Consider the following 23,053-nt stretch of genomic DNA (forward strand, 5'->3'; position numbering starts at 1 on the left):
AAGGGACAGCATACAGTGCGTGCCTTTGTCTGACTAGTTTCCCCTAGCCTAATGCCCTGCAAGTCCATCCATGTTGCTGCAAACGGCAACATTTCATTCTTTTTTATGGCTGTATGTATTCTGCAACATTGTATGCAGGTATGTATGCACTGTATGGCTATATGTATGTATTCAGCAACATTTCATCCTTTTTTTATGGATGTATGTATTCCATTGCATATAAGCCACATTTTCTTTATCCATTCATTTGTCCGTGGACACTTCAGTTCAGTTCAGTTGCTCAGTCGTGTCTGACTCTTTATGACCTCATGGACTACAGCAAGCCAGGCTTCCCTGTCCCTCTGGGAGCTTGCTCAAACTCATCTCCACTGAGTCAGTGATGCCATCCAACCATCTCATCTTCTGTCGTCCCCTTCTCCTTCCACCTTCAATCCTTCCCAGCATCAGGGTCTTTTCAAATGAGTCAGCTCTTCATATCTGGTGGCCAAAGTATTGGAGTTTCAGCTTCAGCATCAGTCCTTCCAATGAATACCCAGGACTGATTTCCTTTAGGATAGACTGGTTTGATTTCCTTGCTGTCCAGGGGACTCTCAAGAGTCTTCTGCAACACCACAATTCAAAAGCATCAATTCTTCATCACTCAGCTTTCATTATGGTCCAACTCTCACATCCACACATGACTACTGGTAAAACCATAGCCTTGACTAGACGGACCTTTGTCTGCAAAGTAGTATCTCTGCTTTTTAATATGCTGTCTAGGTTGGTCATGACTTTTCTTCCAAGGAGCAAGCATCTTTTAATTTCATGGCTGCAGTCACCATCTGCAGTGATTTTGGAGTCCCCAAAAATAAAGTCTGTCACCGTTTCCATTGTTTCCCCATCTATTTGCCATGAAGTGATGGGACCAGATGCCATGATCTTAGTTTTCTGAATGTTGAGCTTTAAGCCAAACTGGACACTTATAGGTTGCTTCCATACCTCAGCAATGGTAAATAATGCTGCTGTAAACACTGGGGTGACTGTATCTTTTCATATTAGTGTTTTTGGTTGTTTTCTTCTGGATAATGTACCCAGGAGAGGAATTGCTATATCATACAATAGTTCTATTTTTAGTTTTTTTTTTGAGAAACCTCTGTGCTGTTTTCCACAAAGGCTGCACCAATTTACATTCCCACTTACAGTGTATGAGGGTTCCCTTTTCTCCACATCTCTGTCAATATTTGTTATCTGAGTTATTTTTGATAACAGCCACCATGACAGGTGGGAGGTGATATCTCATTGTGATTTTGATTTGCATTTTCCTGATGGTTCCTTATTGAGCATCTTTTCATGTGTCTCTAGGCCATCTGCATTTCCTCTTTGGAGGAAATGTCTGTTCAGTTCCTCTGCCCATTTTTTAACTGGGCTGTTTGGGATCTTTTCTTGATGTTGAATTGTGTGAGCTATTTATATATATTGAATATTAAACCTTTATCAGTCTTTTCGTTTGCAAATATTTTCTCCTATTTCATTAGGCTACCTTTCTGTTTTGTCAATGGTTTCCTTTGCTGTGCAGAAAGCTTGTTGACTTTGATTAGGTCCCATTTGTTTATTTTTACTTTTATTTCCTTTGTTTTAGGAGATGGATCCAAAGAAATATTACTGTGATTTATTTCACACAGTGCTCGGCCTTGATTTCCTCTAGAAATTTTAATCGTGATGCGCCAACATTCCATAAGAGAAGAAAGCACTGGCCAATGGATATTTTACCCTATAATGTCCTATTCCACCCACTGTCACTTACTACCACCCTTCTCTTCTGATTCTGGATGTTTCAGTGTTGGTGAGATCACCCTGCTGCTGTAACAGGATGAGGGGGTCAGAAACCCGGGTGCCCTTCGCAAGGAAATGACAGCATCAACATAAGGAAAGATTAGCATACACTTTGGGTTTTTTCAGATCCTGAGAGATATAAGATCAGCTGTGGCTGCTCCAAAAACCAAAAAAAAAAAAAAGCCTTCTGAATATAAATTCTAACAGTGTTATCTACTAAACCAGTGTTTCCCACAATGTGAAGCCAGCCTCGCTGGGAAAACTCCAACATCCTCCCAGGAAGGCTCAAGCAGTCCAAGACATATCCTTTTTTTTCCTTGGGATTTGCCAAAATCAGACAGTGGGATTCAACAAATATTTCTAAACACTGTACTTAATATATTGTTCCCTGTGAGAATATATAGTGGAAGTGGTCCAGCAAGTAAGAAAACAGGCTGCCTTCTGTGTGTGATTAGATTAGCCTGCCTAAAGACACAATTTGTACAATCTTGTTCTATTTACAAGTTTGTTTGTTTTAAGGCAAGTGATTCCTTCAATCATTGATTTTTATCACTCTGGGCTTGTCTCAAGAATCCCTCAAATGCCACCACAGCATCTATCCTTTATACTTCAAACTATTCCCAAGGCAGTTAGTTAAGGACCCCAGATCAGTTTTAACAAGAGAAGGGTAGAAAGAAAAAGGAGGAAGTGATTATGACAAATTTTCCCACAGCAGCGGAGTAACTTATGGAGCTAGCTCTCCTGATTCACTGGACAGTGGAAATAGAACCAAATCCAAAGTTTAATGTCTTCCCTTCACCAATGGGAAAGAAATGAACCAAGTTCAAGAAGCCATAATCACTCAACCAGACACACACACACTCACACACACACACACACAGAGCAACTTGGCAAATTGGTATTCATCCAAAACAAACCCTTCTTCTCAAGAATCTTTGCTATTTTTATAGCTGAACTCATGAAAAAAATCTTTTTCATTCTGGTGCCCTGGGTCAATGAAGCTAGAATTCTTAAATTTCTATTTTCATGCTAGTACGAGAGGCCAAAGTGTTGAGAAGCCATGAGGAAGGTTACATTTCCAGGAACATCACAGTGAGAAAGGAACTGGACATCAGAAGCAGCCTAGCCCTTGGGCAGACTCTGAGGGGCTCAAAGAAGCACTTAAAACCTCTTGATGAGTCTCTCCAAGTCTGCCGAAATCCTGATCCTCCTCCAGGCTGACATCCCTCATCTAAACCTCACACTTACATCCTCCACAGTCTCAACATTCCAGATGCATGGACATCAAATTCATCACGCTAATCTCCCACCCTTCAAACCGTGTCCTAACTCCCCAGAGGACACCTGCTGAACATTATACCAAGATTGAGTTTCAAAGCCAAAAGAGTTACAAAATAAAAGTCAGATTTTTCAAAGCACTTGCCAACAAGCTTCTCAGTGTTCTTTCAAGGTTTTCATGAATGGTGTCAAGTTTTCCCAACGATTTTCCTATCTGCTTTTGCCTCCCAAGACACCCGAGGTTGCCAACCATCCACATGGTAGGAAAAATCTAACTATGTAAGACAGTGTAGAGCAGATAAAACATATGTCAAAACATGAAGCAAAAGGTCACTGTTTAGTCTTAATATTTACATGTATATATCAGAATTTTCACATTGGTATTATTAACTCTGTTAGTAAAGCCACACAAACCAGTGTATCAGAAGTGATTAAGCCATTCACCATATGAAAAGTACAGAGCAAGACAACAGAGCCTTGTATGGCACCTGGTACACGCATATCACTGATTTAATCAATCAAAAGTCTTTGATATCTGCTAGTCATCTGGGGGGATACACACTTTTCCTCCTTGGTTTTTATAAGAATTTGTAGATACCTTTTATGCTTAAAGTACTATTTCCACAATGGCCCTTTGCTAAAGCAAACTAAAGATATCAAATTATTCTCAAATCATCTAGAGATACTAACTTTTAACTTTATGTATAACCTCCCAGACTCTGACAACACCTAGCCACATTCATGGATACATATAAACAAGATTCTTTTTAAGTGAAATCGCAGAAAAATCTACAGAATTTTTTGAATGGCTCATTTAGTATTTTACTGGATATGTCTACTATAATTTATCTGACCACTCTAATATTGTTTAGATATTTATAACAAAATATATAAAAAAATAAGTTTATGATAAAGTATTCTTGTAGTAAAATCTTTTTATACACATTTGATTATGCTATTAGGACAAATCTGCCTAGAAGTTGCACTGGCAGAACTATGAATAAACACATTTTGTGGCTTTTGATCTTATATTTTGCAAAATAATCTCCAGAGAGCATATAAAATTTCCCCCCTAATATTTTGTATTTTCCCACTCCTATAGTGACACTGGAGTTTAGAATTATTCTCAAACTTAGCCAGATTTGGTAGTTTCAAAAAATGTCTCATTTTGCTTTATGTTGTTTAGAGGAAGATTTTTCACATATTTAAATAATATACATAGTATTTTGAAGCATCTCAGTAACATGTTCAAGAAACTTTGGGGAACTAAGAACTATTTAAAAGGTACAACGTATATTTTAGTCCTAGTGTTAAATGTTTCTTCTTTTTAAAGAGTGTTTAAAACTTCTGTAGGAATTTCCTAAAGCTCAATATACATCAGGATGATGCAATTTTGAATGAGACATATTCCTTTTTATTTTAAAATATTTTTTATTTGGCTGTGCCAGGTCTTAGCTGTTATCACGCAGGACCTTTAGTTACAGCATGGAGGGTCTAGCTCCCTGACCAGGGACTGAACCCTCACCCGCCTGCATTGGAAGGCAAAGTCTCAACCACTGAACCACCAGTGAAGTCCCAAGAAATGCACCTTTTTAAGAATAGCTCTTTCGCTTATTGTCAGATACTAAGGGATATCTGATGTCCATAATCTCTCTTTATCTCATGGCCCACTTGAGTTCTGCTTTAAATTCACATGTGTGCATGCACACACGTACATCTACATATGCATTCATTTATGTACCCATATTTGATCTATATCAATTGTATGCACACGCACACAGATAATAGACAATGCACTTTTCCCCTTGGTGTCACAGCAACTGTGATGCTGTGAGTGGCACTTCCTCTGTCCTCTGAGTACTACAGACTGGTCCTGGCTCTGCAGGGAGCGGGCGCAGCCCCACACAGTCGTAACTGACATCTGTGGGCAGGACACCGAGGTACACCTCAATCACGTGTGCCTGGCGGAGAATGCTCACTCATGCACCTGCTTCAACGGTGTGAGTGCAGCCTGTGGGTTTCCCTTGATTGATGTTGGTATAACTGCTTCACGGGCTCTGTGGGTGAAGGGAAGTGGGCGCTGCTCAAAGCAGTTGGTGGAGCCTTGCACCTTCCCCTTGACACTGCACACGGAATAACAAGTTACAGAGGTGGGTGCCTGTGTGTGCGGACTTACCACACCCTCACAGACAAACCAAAAAGGCACCCAACCTTAAAATAAAACAACAACAAAAAGCGAGGCTTTGAAAACCAGGAAACAAGCCAGCAAAGGAAGCATCTGTCTCTTTCACTCGGAACAAACCTCCCCACCCCCCCGAGAATCATACATGTTTACACACACTCACACCCCACCCCACCCCCAGCTACTACCATCCAAGGACCATCGACTTTACTACTTCCAGGCTTTCTTAATGACTTACTTTTTATTAACTAAGTCAATTTATTTCTTGCCCAAAACTGTAACAGCATTCACAGAATCATCCTGTCCCACCAAAACAGAGGCGGAAAGAATGCCTTCTTGAGCAAATGTCACAACTTTCAACAAGGTTCAATTTACCCTAAAGTGGACGTGGTTTACTAAATCGTGTCCATATGGGTAACTCCTCGTCTTCTCACATCCATTTCTTATTTTCAAAACAAAACTAACAAATGTAAAGTCAGCTAAGGTCAAAACCCAATTTGGGGATTTCCAGTGCCCTACAAACACCAGGGCTTCCCTGGTGGCTCAGAGGTTAAAGCATCTGCCCGCAATGTGGGAGACCAGGGTTCAATCCCTGGGTTGGGAAGATCCCCTGGAGAAGGAAATGGCAACCCACTCCAGTATTCTTGCCTGGAGAATCGCATGGATGGAAGAGCCTTGTGGGCTACAGTCCACAGGGTCGCAAAGAGTCGGACACGACTGAGCGACTTCACTCACTCACTCACAAACAACCCCAGCTGGCCACACACATTCCCGGGTGAATTCTGGTGAGATCCATGGGCTTCATTCCTCCACAGACTGTGCTGTCCTTTTAGTCTCTTCCACTGTAAGATCTGAGGTAATAACTATAATTTTAGAAAAACCTGATAAGAAAAATTCAAGGCAAAAAATATTTGTATATTCTAGGAAAATCACATACACACACAAAATAAAATCACCAATTGGATGCCAAAATACCTCTGGCTTTTAAAACCACTCCATACACCCAGCTGCAGGACGGATAGCAATTCTAGCAAAAATGTAATACTTGTATTTTTGGTTGAACTGTATAAAACTGCCGTTTTTGTACAATTGAAATACTAACAACTTCATATGGATCAATTCAACTGTTTCCTAAACATGCCACAATACTTCCAGTGATTTGAATCTTCAGTGCAAAGAACCTTCATTCTGCAAATCACCCCACTTTCAGCCATACTCTGCCCCATCCTCTCTTCACCTCCTTCCCTCCCTCCCTGCACCTCCTCCATGCACAGCATCAGGTAGAAAAAGGGGGAAAGGCTGGAAGAAAAAGGGGTTCTGAGTAATTACCTGGAGTCAGATCTAGATATGGGCCCTGTTTCAAGTCCAGAGGTAGACTTACACGTCCATTCAGAAAGGTTTTAGAAGAAGGGCTCTAAAAATAACATTTTCTTCTCTTATGCCTTCTGCTCAGGGACCTTCTATTCTAATCATGGCATTCACTCATCCAAGGTGGATTTAAGACAACACTTGACAACCTGTTTATCACATGGCGTGGTTTGAATTCTGAACTCTATACCTAAGCTAATCACAGCTCACTTTTCACCTTTTACACACATTTTCTCCCACTGGTCTCACAACGGCCTTAACATTTTCTAGCCACCTTGCTTCCTTCTTCTAAGAAGTTTTTCACTAGAACAGAGGAGTTTTCCAGGTATATTCGCAAAGTGTAATACAATAAGAAATTACTGCCCTGCTTTCCCTCACCATTTGGAGACAGGAATATGCATTTAAGGGAAATATCCACATCTAAAGGAAACCCATCTTTGCAGGAAGTAGAAAAATAGGCGGAAAAACCGGTATTTCCTAACTACATATGTAATAAGCAGGAAGCTCACCTAGTATGGCAGTCTAATGCATTCTGGAACCTTCTGATAGATGTCAAAGGTCAGAGATTGGAGAGAAAAGATACTGATGCAATAACATAGAAAAAAAAAATCCCTTGAAATTTTAAAGAATCTGTGAGCACAACATGCTGATACACTGCTGTCTTCAATAGATCGCAAGGCTAACAAGAACTAAATCCAACTCCCACTTTTAAAGAAATATAGTAATTGATACACCGCTTTCATTTCTGTAGCTTTCCTTCCATGAAAATGCTGAGCATCTTCAATCCTCAGCGTTATCATCAAACTTATTTTGAATGTAATTGGGATGGGGAGACAGAAACTTGAAAAGTTTAGACCATAATTACTAAGTCATGGCTCAGTCAAAAGAAAACCAAGTGTCTACCTAATATGAGCTAAATTGTAAGATTTTTCTCTCTTCAGATAATGCCATGCCTAAGAACTCAGTTTCTACAATGTTACTCCCCTAGAGACACTGTAAATTCTGTACTGAAGACAAAAACAGAAATATGAGAAGCCCAGACACAAGTCCCCTCACTGTCCTGAGTAATAGGAGTGTTCATCTAATTTTATAACATAGTCAATGTGACTCTAAACGATTGGCCTCAAGTCACCTATGATACATAGCAGCTGAAAATTACCGTGATGGCTGATGTGTGCAGCATCATGGCTCTTTTTTACGGGTGTCAAATTTTCTACCTCAATTCATGTTCTTTACAACAACCATGAGGTGGAGAATTTTATTTCCATTTTATGCACAAGGAAACTAAGACTCAGAAAGGTAAGTCACTTGCCCAAATTGACAAAGCTGGTTGTGAAACTAGAAGTCAAACCCAATTCTTCCCCATCCCAAAGTCTCTATCTGTTCTCCCCTGATCCTCTCTGGCAGAAGCCCGCTGACAAGTGAGTGTGAGGGTGCCAGGTGAGGACTTCTGTGAGCTGCAGAGCCCCTACCTACTGGACACAGGTATGGGGCCATAGTTACTCAGCCCCCACTGGTGTGTGCCATGGGAGATGATGGTTTTGGGGAAGCCAGATATTTTGGCTTCTTTGGGTAGATTAACCAGATTTTTATGTAATTAAAAAAAACAAACCAACACTGCCAGGTGGTTCTTTAAACAAACACATATATACACTTCCTTGGAAGGGCAAACAGCATATTTGAGGGCAGGATCTGGCTCCATGGGCCACCATTTTATAATATCTGCCATACCCACACTGATGTCCATTTATTGTATCCATCACAAAGCCACACAACAGTCCAAGTCCAAAGGTTCCAACACAGCCATTATGAATTTATATTAGGGTTCTGTTCAGGCTGCACATCCTTAAAACTACAAATGGTCTCACTGGACATAAGGGTGGCACAAGCTTTAACAGAAGCATATATTCATCACATGTTCCATGCCTGCAAATGAACATGAAAATACCATCCAAGCCACGAAGCAGACAAGTCCAAAAACAGTGACAGCAGCCCCTGGGTTCAATTAGATCTGCACTGCACCTGATCCACAAACCGGCAAAATTTCCAGAAAGGTAGATCACAAAAGCAAAAAGCACCTGCTTTTTGGAGCCACTCTTCCCCTAACCTTTCTTGTCCCTCTTTCCCCTTCAAGTTTGATGATTTGGCAGTTCTGGAACTCTTCCGAGAGAAGTCAAGACTCACTCTGCCAGCCCCAGCTGTTCAAAGCTCAGCTCAATCTGTTCCATACAGTTGGATGTATTATCACAATAATGTGGCTACAGTTCACCTTCATTTGCTGCAAAGATCATTAACTATCCCTCAGAGAGATCCAGCATTCAAGACAGAGCGTGCCCAAGGCATAATAAACGGAGGTCTCTGGGTAACACAGTTCAAAAGAAGGTAAGACGATGCCAGCCAGGTCAGCTGACACTTCCTGCAGTCAGAGAAAAGGGAAGAAAACAAGGGCAGGAAGGATGGAAGAGAAAAAGGAAATGCAAGAACGTGCCTGGCAAACATGTATGATCATGTGAAGAGTGAATAATGAGGAAACAAATTTTTTGAAATAAAGACAGCAGGACATTTAATGTTAAATCACAGTGGAGACATGACTCCACTTGTCTGGCAACTGAAACATTCTACTACGAGAGGGTGAGTGAATTTGGAAGGAGATTGGGAACAGAGCAAACTAATTACAATCCTATACAGGAAGAAGGCAATACTCTGGACGACTTCAGTACTGTAGAAGACGGTCAATTCAGTCAAACCTGTCCTTAACTCGTGTATCTGACCTCCCATTCATAAATTAAAGTGTATTGTGAGTGTCTTTCTTCATTCAATTCATTCATTCAATTCATCCATTCAATTAAAGTTTCACAAGAGCCTCATTTGAATCTTGTTCACCAACCAATAAGTCAGCTCTATAAAAACACCCAGGGATCAGGCTCTCCCCTTCAAAGTACTGCAGGATACAAATACCCAAAAGTTCTTCAGTTGATCCTGAGAGCATCAAAATCAATCCTTGTTCTAATGCGTGTGTTAGGCACTCAGCTATGTCCGACTCTTTGCGACCCCATGGACTGGGGACCGCCAGGCTCCTCTGTTCATGGAATTCTCAGGCAAGAATACTGGAGGGGGTTGCCCCTGTCTCCTCCAGGGGATCTTTCTGACCCAGGGATCAAACACAAGTCTCCTGCATTGCAGGCAGATTCTTTAACATCTTAGCCATCAGGGAAGCCCTCATTTGAATCTCGTTCACCAACCAATAAGCCAGTGCTATAAAAGCACCCAGAGATCAGGCTGTCCCCTTTAAAGAAAGTACTGCAGGATATGAATACCCAGAAGTTCTTCACTTGATCATGAGAACATCAAAATGAATCCTTGTTCTAAGTGAGTTGCAACTGTTATATCAATCTAAACCAAATGCCAGTCAATAAAGGATAGGTAACTGGTGGTGGTGTTGGAGAAGACTCTTGAGAGTCCCTTATACTGCAAGGAGATCCAACCAGTCCATTCTAAAGGAGATCAATCCTGGGTGTTCATTGGAAGGACTGATGCTAAAGCTGAAACTCCAATACTTTGGCCACCTCATGCGACGAGTTGACTCACTGGAAAAGACTCTGATGCTGGGAAGGGTTGGGGGCGGGAGGAGAAGGGGATGACAGAGAATGAGATGGCTGGATGGCATCACCGACTCTGTGGACACGAGTTTGAGTGAACTCCGGGAGCTGGTGATGGACATGGAGGCCTGGTGTGCTGTGATTCATGGGGTCGCGGAGAGTCGGACACGACTGAGCGACTGAACTGAACTGAACTGAACTGGTGGTGATGGACAACTGGGAGTTGGTGATGGACAGGGAAGCCTGGCATGCTGCAGTCCATAGGCTCGCAAAGAGTTGGACACGAGTGAGCAACTGAACTGAACTGTACCGAAGGTGAAGCAAGAATTTACTGGCAGGCCTCATCTGCAAAAGATGTATTGGGTTGACCAAAAAGGTGTTACAGAAAACCCGAACAAAATTTTGGTCAAACCAATACTTTCTTTGGAACTACACAGGTAACATATTTAAAACGCAAAATCAATACTCCACAGTCTCCATCTTCACTATTTTCTCTGCCTTTTTTTCCTCAGTAAAAATTTATCCCTAAAGCAATGGTTCCCAACTGGGAGCAATTTTATCCTCCATGGTACTTTTCCAGTTGCACACCAGGGCAGTTGAGTGCTACTGGCAATTGGTGGGTTGAGGCCTGGGCTGCCACTACATTCTATAATGCACAGGAAAAAACACTACAATACAGAATTATCTAGCCCCAAATGTCAATAATGTGGGCATTAACATTTCTGCCTGAGAGTTGTTGTTTCAGGGCTTCAACTCCCCTGTTGATGGTCTGTATTTTAACAAGCAGCAGAGCAGGAGTCTCTAAATACCTTCTTACTATCATTAAAATCTCTTCTCTTCACATAATAGTAACATTTAACATAAATGAAAAGGAAGGCAAAGGGCAGAAATTTAAAACTAATTTAGAGTACAATGGAACCCTGGCAAATCCTATTATAGCACCAAACTGCATAAGGCTCCAACCAGTGATTTCATTAGTAAAAACATTAAAAAGTAAATAAAAATAGCGTAGTCTAATTCAATTCATCTAGGAGGTAGCTTCAAAACATATGGACCCAAATAGCAAAAAAAAAAAAAAGAGGGAGAGAGAGAGATTTCTATTTATAAAAAAGGAAAAACAGTCTTAGCCATCTATGTGGAAATACACAAATACACATACACACACCACACCCACAAGCACAAACACACCCACACCCTTACAGAGCCAAACCAGAAGGCTCAAAACGAAACTCAAGACCGAAACCAAAAGCTCCCCTATTGGCTCTGAACAAAAGAACCTCCCCTAAAAGTGGAAAAAAACTTGGGATTAACTCTTCCTGAACGAGGAGAAGCAATCCCCCCATCACACCTGGAAACAAGGTCATCGTCTTGGATGTATTCATCTGTCCTCAGCCCAAGAGCTCAGTGGAGTCACCCTAACATCTGTAGCACTAGGCAGAAAATAATTTGCAGTGAGGTAATTTGGTGTAAGCTCAGGTCAAATCCTCATGTTGCCAGATGAACAGAACTGCCAAAAACCCTTTCCTGTTGCTTTAGCCCTCAGACTGATGTGGTTGCTCACCTGGTTGGCTGTCTCCTTGCCGGCGCTTCTCACTCACTTCCTTGGGGTTTGAGGTGTGTGTGTGTGGCTACAGGAAGGTCTGACATGCTTGGGCTCTTTGGCTTTTCTGGATTCCTCTTGGCAGCCGCACTCGGATTCCACAGCTCCTGGGAAGGAAACAAACAAAAGGGAGGTATAGTGTTGAACAGGGATAGAGCTATGACTTCCCAGACTGAGGAGAACATGTCCTGCCCTGCCAGGATAGGGAAATCACTTTTGAAGTGGTGCCCAGGCCTCCCCACTGCAGACCATCCACAAGCTATTGTTTGGGTGAAGACTTCCACTCGACCATTCAGACGCAGGGACAAAGGAATTCATTCACTGCCTACTGAATGCTCACCATACATGAGGTAGTAGGGGCAGGGAAAATGGGCTGGGGAAAGGCACGGGTCCTCAGAGAAGGAGAAAATATTCCAAAGGAAATTTTATTTAAACAGACTTTTTGGCAAAATGTTCCCTCTTGTGAGAATAGAATACAGCATATGAATTTGATAATTTATCAAGTTGCTCGTGTGTAACTTGAATCTGGTTTTGTTACCATCCTAGCCACTCCCAGGGTCTAACCCCAAAGCGGCTTTCGTAAACCACCACTGACAGTATCAAGGCGATGTTATTTGTGAGTTATTTGTCTCTGCTCTCAAAATGGGAGAAAACTTAGGGGCAGCAGGACCAGATCTCTTCTACCATGACCAGGTCAAGCATGGAAATCTTTATTTGCAAACGCACTGACACCCACCAGAACGTATTTAAAGACTGAAAACCTATGCAGTTCAATCCCAGAAGCAAAACATGAAGACAGCTGTGCTGTTCAGCCATGGACACAAAGTACTTTCAAGTCTGGGCAGAATTCTAGACATTATTGAATCGGCCAATGGTATGACTTTGAACAGAATTCTCATCCTAAAGGTAATTATATTAAAACTCCTGAAGATTTCCTTCTTTAAAGTGCTTCCCTTTGATCAAAGAAGATTAGGGTTGAGCAGGAAGGATGTGTGGATGGAGCTAGAAGACCAGGAGGAGGGGTGTGGGGAGGCTCCCCTAAATCACATCCAAATCCATGACTCAGCAGTTCATTTTGTAAAATCAGTCATGTACTTTTAATACTCATAAAACTAAATTAGCTTATTATCCAACATTACATTCATTGGACTTACTGAATAAATTATAAAAATTTAAATCACAAATGAATTATATAATCAAATGTGGGGTTTTACTGCATGCCAAGAATGCATTTTCTCCTCCAGTGAAATTTTCTGGAATAAATGCAAAGTTACTCATAACACCTCCAAATCATCTTCGAGTTGCCCTGAATCAGAACACTGTGAACAAAGGAATCAAATCTACATGTGTGCGTGTACAAGCACAATTTATCTTCATCTTACACAATCATGGTTGGGACATCCAGCTAGTTTGCTAAGCAAAGTAGCAGTTGGAATTTTTTAAGTTGCTTAAGTACAGCAGCCACTGTCAGGGCAATTTTATTTAAGAATATATTTTTCTGAATAAATACGGTGGACGCTTCATTTTTGGGAGCCCTCCAGGAGAATAGAAATAAACTATCGATGGGCACCCGTCAATTACAATCCTCCTCTAGCTTGTGGTATTTGTGATTTATGACAGGAAAATCATTTATTTCCCTAGTGATCATGGAGAAGTCTGCTGAATTTTATATAATGTAATTGAAGAGACAGTAAGTCAAAACATATAAGCATCCTTCATACTTATCTTAGCCATCTGCAAAGTTTCTTATAGGCACAAACTATTTAACATCATGTCAGGCAGTTTTATGAGTTTCCCAGGAATTTTAAGTTATTTAAACATGGGCATTTTGCTGTCCCAGTACAAAACCCCAAAGACACAAATTTTAGGTACTCAACCAAGGAAGTCTCCCCGTGGCCACGCCATGCTTATCCACGATGGCTCACAAAAAAAGCTGAGAAAAGCAGTGATACAGGCACTTCTGATCAAAGAGACATGCTAATGGAAGAGCAGAAAAATTGAATTTCCTGAGAAACATATGAAAAAAGACACAGAAACAAATGGCAGAAACCCTTATATCCTATTGTGTGATAGGAGCCCTCTTGTTTTGTTTTTTTCCTTCCCTTTTCCCTCCGTAAGATTAAGCCTGATGTGAGAAATGCCTACATCTAACTCAAATTCATCAACTAAACAGAAAAAGGAAGTTAGGAAGGAAAGAAAACAGGAAGGAAGGAAGGAACAAGGGAAGCAAGCCCCATTTTACCCAGTAAAGAAGGAAGACTGGCTGAAGAGGTCCATGAATCCATGGACCTGAGTCCATGTGGGCTTTCCTTCACAGGGAACCAGAGCTGGCTACAATGGTCAGGTTTTCTAGCTGTGAGATGGTGGTGGTGGTTCCTGTCCTTCACTGCCCCAAGATTTTGAGCACTCCAGCCTCTAACACCCTCCCTGCCCACCTTGGCCTACCCAGCCTTAACACTGTTGATAGCTTTGGCTCAAATGTCTGCTGATCACCGTCAGAGGAACTGTCCGCCTTCCTTTGTGCCCTGACAGAGCTTTCTACTCTGCTTACACAGCACTTATTATCTGCAGGCTGACTAGCTGCCATTTCCTCCCACCAGAATCCAAATGCCTTGAGGACAAATTCAGGACTTCATCTTTTATCTCCAGAGTTTTGTAGAGGGTCTATAATACAGTAAATTTGGAAAACTCAGCAGTGGCCACAGGATGGGAAAAGGTCAGTCTTCATTCCAATCCCAAAGAAAGGCAATGCCAAAGAATGCTCAAACTACCGCACAATTGCACTCATCTCACACGCTAGTAAAGTCATGCTCAAAATTCTCCAAGCCAGGCTTCAGCAATATGTGAACCGTGAACTTCCAGATGTTCAAGTAGGTTTTAGAAAAGGCAGAGGAACCAGAGATCAAATTGCCAACATCTGCTGGATCATGGAGAAAGCAAGAGAGTTCCAGAAAAACATCTATTTCTGCTTCATTGATTATGCCAAAGCCTTTGACTGTGTGGATCACAATAGACTGTGGAACATTCTGAAAGAGATGGGAATACTAGACCACCTGACCTGCCTCTTGAGAAACCTGTATGCAGGTCAGGAAGCAACAGTTAGAACTGGACATGGAACAACAGACTGGTTCCAAATAGGAAAAGGAGTATGTCAAGGTTGTATATTGTCACCCTGCTTATTTAACTTCTATGCAGAGTACATCATGAGGAACGCTGGGCTAGAAGAAGCACAAGCTGGAATCAAGATTGTCGGGAGAAATATCAATAACCTCAGATATGCAGATGACACCACCCTTATGGCAGAAAGTGAAGAGGAACTCAAAAGCCTCTTGATGAAAGTGAAAGAGTAGAGTGAAAAGGTTGGCTTGAAGCTCAACATTCAGAAAACAAAGATCATGGCATCTGGTCCCATCACTTCATGGGAAATAGATGGGGAAACAGTGGAAACAGTGTCAGACTTTATTTTTGGGGGCTCCAAAATCACTTCAGATGCTGATTGCAGCCATGAAATTAAAAGACGCTTACTCCTTGGAAGGAAAGTTATGACCAACCTAGAGAGCATATTAAAAAGCAGAGACATTACTTTGCCAACCAAGGTCCGTCTAGTCAAAGCTATGGTTTTTCCAGTGGTCATGTGTGGATGTGAGAGTTGGACTGTGAAGAAAGCTGATCGCCGAAGAATTGATGCTTTTGAACTGTGGTGCTGGAGAAGACTCTTGAGAGTCCCTTGGACTGCAAGGAGATCCAACCAGTCCATTCTAAAGGAGATCAATCCTGGGTGTTCATTGCAAGGACTGATGCTAAAGCTGAAATTCCAATATTTTGGCCACCTCATGCGACGAGTTGACTCACTGGAAAAGAGTCTGATGCTGGGAGGGATTGGGGGTGAGAGGAGAAGGGGATGACAGAGAATGAGATGGCTGGATGGCATCACCGACTCGATGGACATGAGTTTGAGTGAACTCTGGGAGTTGGTGATGGACAGGGAGGCCTGGCGTGCTGTGATTCATGGGGTCGCAACGAGTCGGACACGACTGAGCAACTGAACTGAACTGAACTGATATAGTAAGTGTTCAACAAACACCTGCTGAATAAGTACACCGATGAACACAGAAATATGTTAATTATTCCAATGACTTAAAAATGGCTAGAAAATAAAGAACCTACTTCACCTATTTTTGCCCTCCAAACATTTTAAAGGAGTTCTAAAGACAGAATATTTTTAAATATAAGGGAAAATATGTTCTCAAAGAGAAAAGATAAATAACCTCATGTAAAATATCATAAGGATAGTGAACATTATGAATTATTAACTATGAAACTTTATAGTCTTTTGAAATCTATGTAGGACTTCCCTTTAGTTCTACTCTTTCATCTTTCCTGAGATTTCTTTTTCCATCATTGAGTGGTTCAGGCTAAAGACCAAAATGATGCAGGGACACTTATGTGCAAAGACACAAAATCTCCCCACTCTTTACAAACATTCAAGATCCCAAGGCCCAGCAAAAACTCTGGACGGTTGCCCAGAGAGCTTTTCCAAACCATTCCAAATGACTTAATCTTCCCCCACCCTCTAACTATGGCTTGAACATTTTACATTTTACAACGACTATCCTAAAATGTGTGCATTACTTATAACTGATGAAAAATATGATAGTCTTGGAAACACACACATACACAAAACTATTTTCTATGTCCATTGAGGCCAATTCATGGCTCTCAAAGAGCCACAGCTGCTAACTCATCAGGCTAAAAGGTCACATTGTAGGGTGGCTATGGAGCCAGACAGCTTGCATTTGAAAATACACTAGCTTTGGAACCTTGGCAAGTTAGGAAACCTATTATGCCTTGACCTTCACCTCTAAATGGAAAAAAATAATGGTGGCTGCCCCACAGGAGCATTCTCCAGGGCAGAAAAGTTAATACAGATAAAACAAATAAGACACATATATGACAAACAGTAAGCATTCCATAATAAGGCTACTGCTGTATAATCATCTTCAAAGGTTCTTGTCCTTACATGATGACTGTCACAGAACATTCCAGAAGAGAAGAACGTGCACCTCAGCAAGACTCTGCTATAAAGTCATTGCCATTTTAAGCATAAGGCATAGACAACAGTATAAAAACCTGGTCCTAAAATATTATGTACCCACAGGGTATGAAACCAGTGAAAGTTTTGAAAGGAAACACAATAACAGCACTAGTTTTACTGCAATCCATGTGATTAGACAAAAAACACTGTTTTGAGCTACACACAATAGAGTAAACAAGGGAAGCCCTACAATGCTTACTAACAATGTGTTCTAAGCCAGGTTCCTTGCCTCTCTGAGCCTGCTTGCTTATTATCCAGTGAGATTAATTATTGTCACCATTATCTTCACCATAGCTAATGCTCTAGATAAAACCTCAATTACATATATAAGAGCATCTCCAATATACAGACAAGCTATGCACTCATTATATTTTCATTCCTCCCATTTTCTGTCTAAATCCAAGAACTTGCTGCAATTCACATCAGTTTTCCAAGATACTCTTGTTTTTCTCTCTCTCTCTTCTACACTGGATCAGGTCTGACAGAGGAAAAAGAAAACACTAAAAACAAAAAGCAAAACGGTTTTGCTTCTGAAAAAAACCCAATCAAACACTCCTGATGAATGAGTTCCCTATTTCATTGAGCCAAGAATATCTGTTGCAATAAGTACGTGAGGGAGCCAAAAGAAGGGGGGGGATGAATAGTTACCATCAGTTCAGTTCAGTTCAGTTGCTCAGTCGTGTCCGACTCTCCGCGACCCCATGAATCACAGCACGCCAGGCCTCCCTGTCCAACACCAACTCCCGGAGTTCACTCAAACTCATGTCCACAGAGTCGGTGATGCCATCCAGCCATCTCATTCTCCGTCGTCCCCTTCCCCTCCCGCCCCCAACCTTTCCCAGCATCAGAGTCTTTTCCAGTGAGTCAACTCTTCGCATGAGGTGGCCAAAGTATTGCAGTTTCAGCTTCAGCATCAGTCCCTCCAATGAACACCCAGGATTGATCTCCCTTAGAATGGACTGGTTGGATCTCCTTGCAGTATAAGGGACTCTCAAGAGTCTTCTCCAACACCACAGTTCAAAAGCATCGGCGATCAGCTTTCTTCACAGTCCAACTCTCACATCCATAAATGACCACGGGAAAAACCATTGCCTTGACTAGATGGACCTTGGTTGGCAAAGTAATGTCTCTGCTTTTTAATATACTATCAAGATTGGTCATAACTTTCCTTCCAAGGAGTAAGCGTCTTTTAATTTCATGGCTGCAATCAGTATCTGCAGTGATTTTGGAGCCCAAAAAAATAAAGTCTGACACTGTTTCCACGGTTTTTCCATCTATTTCCCATGAAGTGATGGGACCAGATGCCATGATCTTTGTTTTCTGAATGTTGAGCTTCAAGCCAACCTTTTCACTCTCCTCTTTCACTTTCATCAAGAGGCTTTTGAGTTCCTCTTCACTTTCTGAAATAAGGGTAGTGTCATCTGCATATCTGACGTTATTGATATTTCTCCCGGCAATCTTGATTCCAGCTTGTGCTTCTTCCAGCCCAGCGTTCCTCATGATGTACTCTGCATATAAGTTAAATAAGCAAGGTGACAATATACAACCTTGACGTACTCCTTTTCCTATTTGGAACCAGTCTGTTGTTCCATGTCCAGTTCTAACTGTTGCTTCGTGACCTGCATACAGGTTTCTCAAGAGGCAGGTCAGGTGGTCTGGGATTCCCATCTCTTTCAGAATGTTCCACAGTTTATTGTGATCGACACAGTCAACCATAAAACCATATAAAAAAAGCAGACCATGGAACGTGAATTGTTAATATCAAGTTGGTTATAAACAGAATAAACAGTGACCTCTTTCCCCGAGTTTGGACTTAGCAGACAAAGGGAAATTAGGTACAAAGCGATGCTCGTTTCTCACTTTGAAAACAGATGGTGAGCGGTATCTGAAAAGAGTGAATTGCACATCCTTCTAGATTATTTCTGCGGGATTAGATAAGACCAGAAAAAGACATTGAGCATATAAGTAATTTAATAAAAATCAGCTTTTATGTTCTCTCTCCTTTTCATAACTGAGCAGCATATAAAAAACTAAAGATTGGACATAAACTTCAAAAAGATTTGTGTATAGCCTTTTATTAACTCTTAAATAGCTTATTTGTGCCCCCAGATATTATTTACAACATCTTTGTGGCCAAAGTGTCCTGATATAAAAGGAAATGAATTTGCCACCTCAATAGATGACAAGATGGGTGTATTTCTCAAATTTCAAGTGTCCTATGTGTTTCCACTGCAAACACAAATCACCACAATAAAAGTAGCTCGAAAAATAAGATATAAATATCTGATCCTACATCATATTTTCTTAAATGATGTCACAGATGAAGGGAAAAGTCTATATGTAATTTTTTCTTAGCTTTTAGAAGGCTTAAATTCAGAGCGGTGATGTGATTGGATGAAGTTCACACAGCTAATAACTGCAGCATGAGGAGCTGAATCCAGAGTTTTCCAAATCCACCGTCTTCCCCATTAAATTATGCCTCGTCTGAGAATATACCTTCACAATGGAGATCTGTGAAGGCCAAGAATGGAAACACAGACTAGAGTCAAGTAGTGGTGTCCATTCAATGTTTTTATTTTATTCAATCACTATAAGAAGACATTGAAATTGTTACAGACAGATTAAAAAAAAAAAAAAACTGAACTGTTCTCCCTCTAACAATGTTTTCTGGTTAGATGTTTATCTCTCTGATTACATGGTTTAATGAGAGGTTGGGAAACAAATCACTTTTTCCAACCTTCCAAAGTTTCTAGAGTGCATCCTATTTATTATGATTATCTCCTCCATTCAGACTCTCCCTCCAAAGCAGACATTTCTGTACAGTGAAATATAGTCATATTGATACTTATAATCTTCCTGGAAGAAACTACAGCACTGTTTATCCCCTAAGATTCAGTCAACAAAGTATATTCATGGACAACCAAACTCCATAATCTCCTCTTGTGTGTATGCTTAGTCATGTCCAACTCTCTGCAACCCGATGTGCTGTAGCCCACCAGGTTCCTCTGTCCATGGAATTTTCCAGGCAAGAATACTGGAGTGGGTTGCCATCCTCTACAGAAACAATTTCAGGTGTAAGAAAATAATGACAAGCGAGAATGAAAGATGAGTAATAAACAGCTCCTGCTTCTTTAATATGAGCATTCATTTAAAGGGAATACTCGAAAACACAGGCAGAAAATTGAAGCAGCTTTCAAAGAATACTCACTGACTGAGCCCTGGCTATGAGCAATAAGTGCTATCCCATGACAAGGGTAAAATAAATAATTTTGGCTTACACCAATTTGGAATGTAAAATGATAATCTAGAACAGCACTATCAGAAGATATGAATGCCTAGCTAGAAGTTCAGATCAGACAAAAAAGTCAAAGAAAAAGCTCCCATGTGATGTTATATATAAACTAATATAAAACTGATTTACTTAAGACATAGTGTTTATGTTGGAAAGGTACACAAGGTTATGAACAGCTTTTATTCTGTTGGTTCAATACCAGTGCAGAAGTTATGCCTTAAATGGCTCCATGAACAGCTCATCAGAAGCCAACTACAAGTCTACAATATGTTTATTTTAAAATGAGAACAAGGACAAGCTGGTCCATTGTTCCTACATCTTTCTGAGGACAGGTTTTCATATAAAACTTTCTACATGAACACATCTACCTTCCAACTACAGTCTTGCTGGCTTTCCTAAACATTTGCATATTTTTTCTACATTTCTCCTGAAAGGAATTCATAAACTATCAAAGGTTTACATTAAAGACAAGCATCTGAACACTGGCTGAGGTTGAGACTCAAGTCTTTAGGAGGCCAAATTAAAATTCTCCTGTCTTCAGAATGATCTGACAATCTCACTTTTAAGGAATGATTCCAAAAGCAAAACACACCTAGTCTTAAACTCTGCTTAGCATTTTTTAAGTTAGAAAAAGTCTGTCTTCCAAAGACCCAATAAAAGGCATAACACCAAGTGATCTTCACCTTTTAAAAAATTTTTTTATCTATTTATTTACTTCATTTTAACTGTGCTGGGTCTTGGTGGCTATGCAGGCTTTTCTCTAGTTGTGGCGAGTGGGACGATTCTTTGTTGCAGTGCGCGGGTTTCTCATTGCAGTGGCTTCTCGTTACAGAGCACAGGATCTAGGCCGCTCGGGCTTCAGTACTTGGAGCATATGGGCTCAGTAGCTGTGGCTGCCAGGCTCCAGAGCACAGGCTCAGTAGCTGTGGTGCATACACTTGATTGCTCTGCGGCATGTGCGACTTTCCCTGGAACAGGGATTGAACCCATGTCTCCTGCACTGCCAAGAGGACTCCACCACTGAGCCACCGGGGAAGCCCTTACCTCAGTTTCTTTGGTTGCTTTTATGAGCTAACTACCCTTGACCACTCTCCCCCACCAGGTTCTCCCCTACCAGGTGGGACAGATTAGTCAGGGTTGTACAAAATGAAATTTTTATCTCTAATGTGTTTTGTGTGTTGAACCTGTTAATAGAAATGATTGACCTTGATAACACAGCATTATTTAGGTAACAGAAAGTAAATATTGTTATCCTTAAGAAAACAACTAAATATAACTGGAAGTATTAAGACTTAAAAACAACCATAATGCTGAGAAAAGTCTTAATGATAAGTCAAACTAAAATCTTCTTTCATAAATTCAAACATGAAATAATTTCATACTTGGATATGAGGTTCATAAAAGTCAAGTTAAACTTACTGTATCACCTTCACAATTCTAGTTATTGGGAAAACCAAGACTAGCTCTCTGATCTTGATTCCTGACTATTTCTGTTTCATAATGTCACTGGTGGAGAAGGAAATGGCAACCCACTCCAGTGTTCTTGCCTGGAGAATCCCAGGGACGGGGGAGCCTGGTGGGCTTCCGCCTGTGGGGTCACACAGAGTCGGACACGACTGAAGTGACTTAGCAGCAGCAGCAGAATGTCACTGGAGTGAATTTTTATACTGTCTACCATCTTTAATCAGACCACTAATTCACTCCTTTCTCATGGCTGGATGTTACTGATGATAATGGGCGTTCAGAATTTACCAGAGGTCCTGGTATTTACAGTATGTGCTCAGAGCTAGACCAGGGACATGACTTTAGAGAGTGGAGGGCATCAGCTGTTGTAAGGGAGTGTGGGTCTGTATGAGGATACTCATGTACCACATCCGCGACACACAACATGACACAGATGACTCTTCTCTGTAGTACTGGTTTGAAACTAAAGCAGTTGAAAAACAAGACGTTCATCCCACTCTTCAATGATGAGAAGGCACACAAAGCAAGAGTTACTCCCACTAGATTAGAGTAAGTCAAGAATGATGGGTTAGAGTTACGTCAAGAATAACAGGAGGTACAGGTAAGTTTTCTATACCCAGATCCAGGTGAAGTTTCTGGTATACTAGAAACTTGGAGCAGAGACACAGACAGTGCTGAGTTCTCAGGCTAAAGGAAATACCCATTGTTCCATTTCTTTCCCCAGAGTTCCAAATTTTGCTCCCTAGGCTCTCAATGCAGAGAAGGCAATGGCACCCCACTCCAGTATTCTTGCCTGGAAAATCCCATGGACGGAGGAGCCTGGTAGGCTGCAGTCCATGGGGTCGCAAAGAGTCGGACATGACTGATCGACTTCACTTTTCACTTTCATGCACTGGAGAAGGAAATGGCAACCCACTCCAGTGTTCTTGCCTGGAGTATCCCAGGGATGGCGGAGCCCGGTGGGCTGCCACGACTGAAGCAACTTGGCGGCAGCAGCAGGCTCTCAATGTCAAAGAGGCCAATAACAGGAAGAAAGAAACTCCCAGCTCCCACAACTTATGAAGACCAACACTGGTAACACAGGATTCCCACAAAGGATAAAGAGAGACTCTCTACTATAGCCTCCTAGTCAGCAGAAATAGGTAAATATCCCCAACTGACCACCACAGATGGGGAAGAGGGAGCAAGAAGGATGTTGACCTTGCTTTTTATTGATCTTTGCCTTACTAATAGCAGGTATTAGGCCTGAGGCAATCATAGCTGATGGTTTACAGTTCCCTCTTCATAATTTAGAGTGCATGATAGAAAACATTTAACTCAGGCTACTGGTTTTGTGAACCTTCTCCTTACCTCTACGAAGCAA

General features: G+C 41.3%; 1 long non-coding RNA gene across 3 annotated transcripts in view; it reads right to left on the minus strand.

Moving 5' to 3' along the window:
- LOC129543237 (uncharacterized) overlaps window positions 1-23,053 on the minus strand; it is a 398,644-nt gene that overhangs the window by 65,671 nt on the left and 309,920 nt on the right. For all 3 annotated transcript variants that reach the window (XR_016036055.1, XR_008683264.2, XR_008683265.2), the window contains one exon: window positions 11,801-11,946. This is a non-coding gene — a long non-coding RNA (uncharacterized LOC129543237). The remainder of the gene's footprint in view (window positions 1-11,800; window positions 11,947-23,053) is intronic.

Source organism: Moschus berezovskii, chromosome 23 (assembly GCF_049115385.1).
Source record: "Moschus berezovskii isolate FMDL1 chromosome 23, NW_MosBer_1.0, whole genome shotgun sequence".
NCBI lineage: Eukaryota > Metazoa > Chordata > Mammalia > Artiodactyla > Moschidae > Moschus > Moschus berezovskii.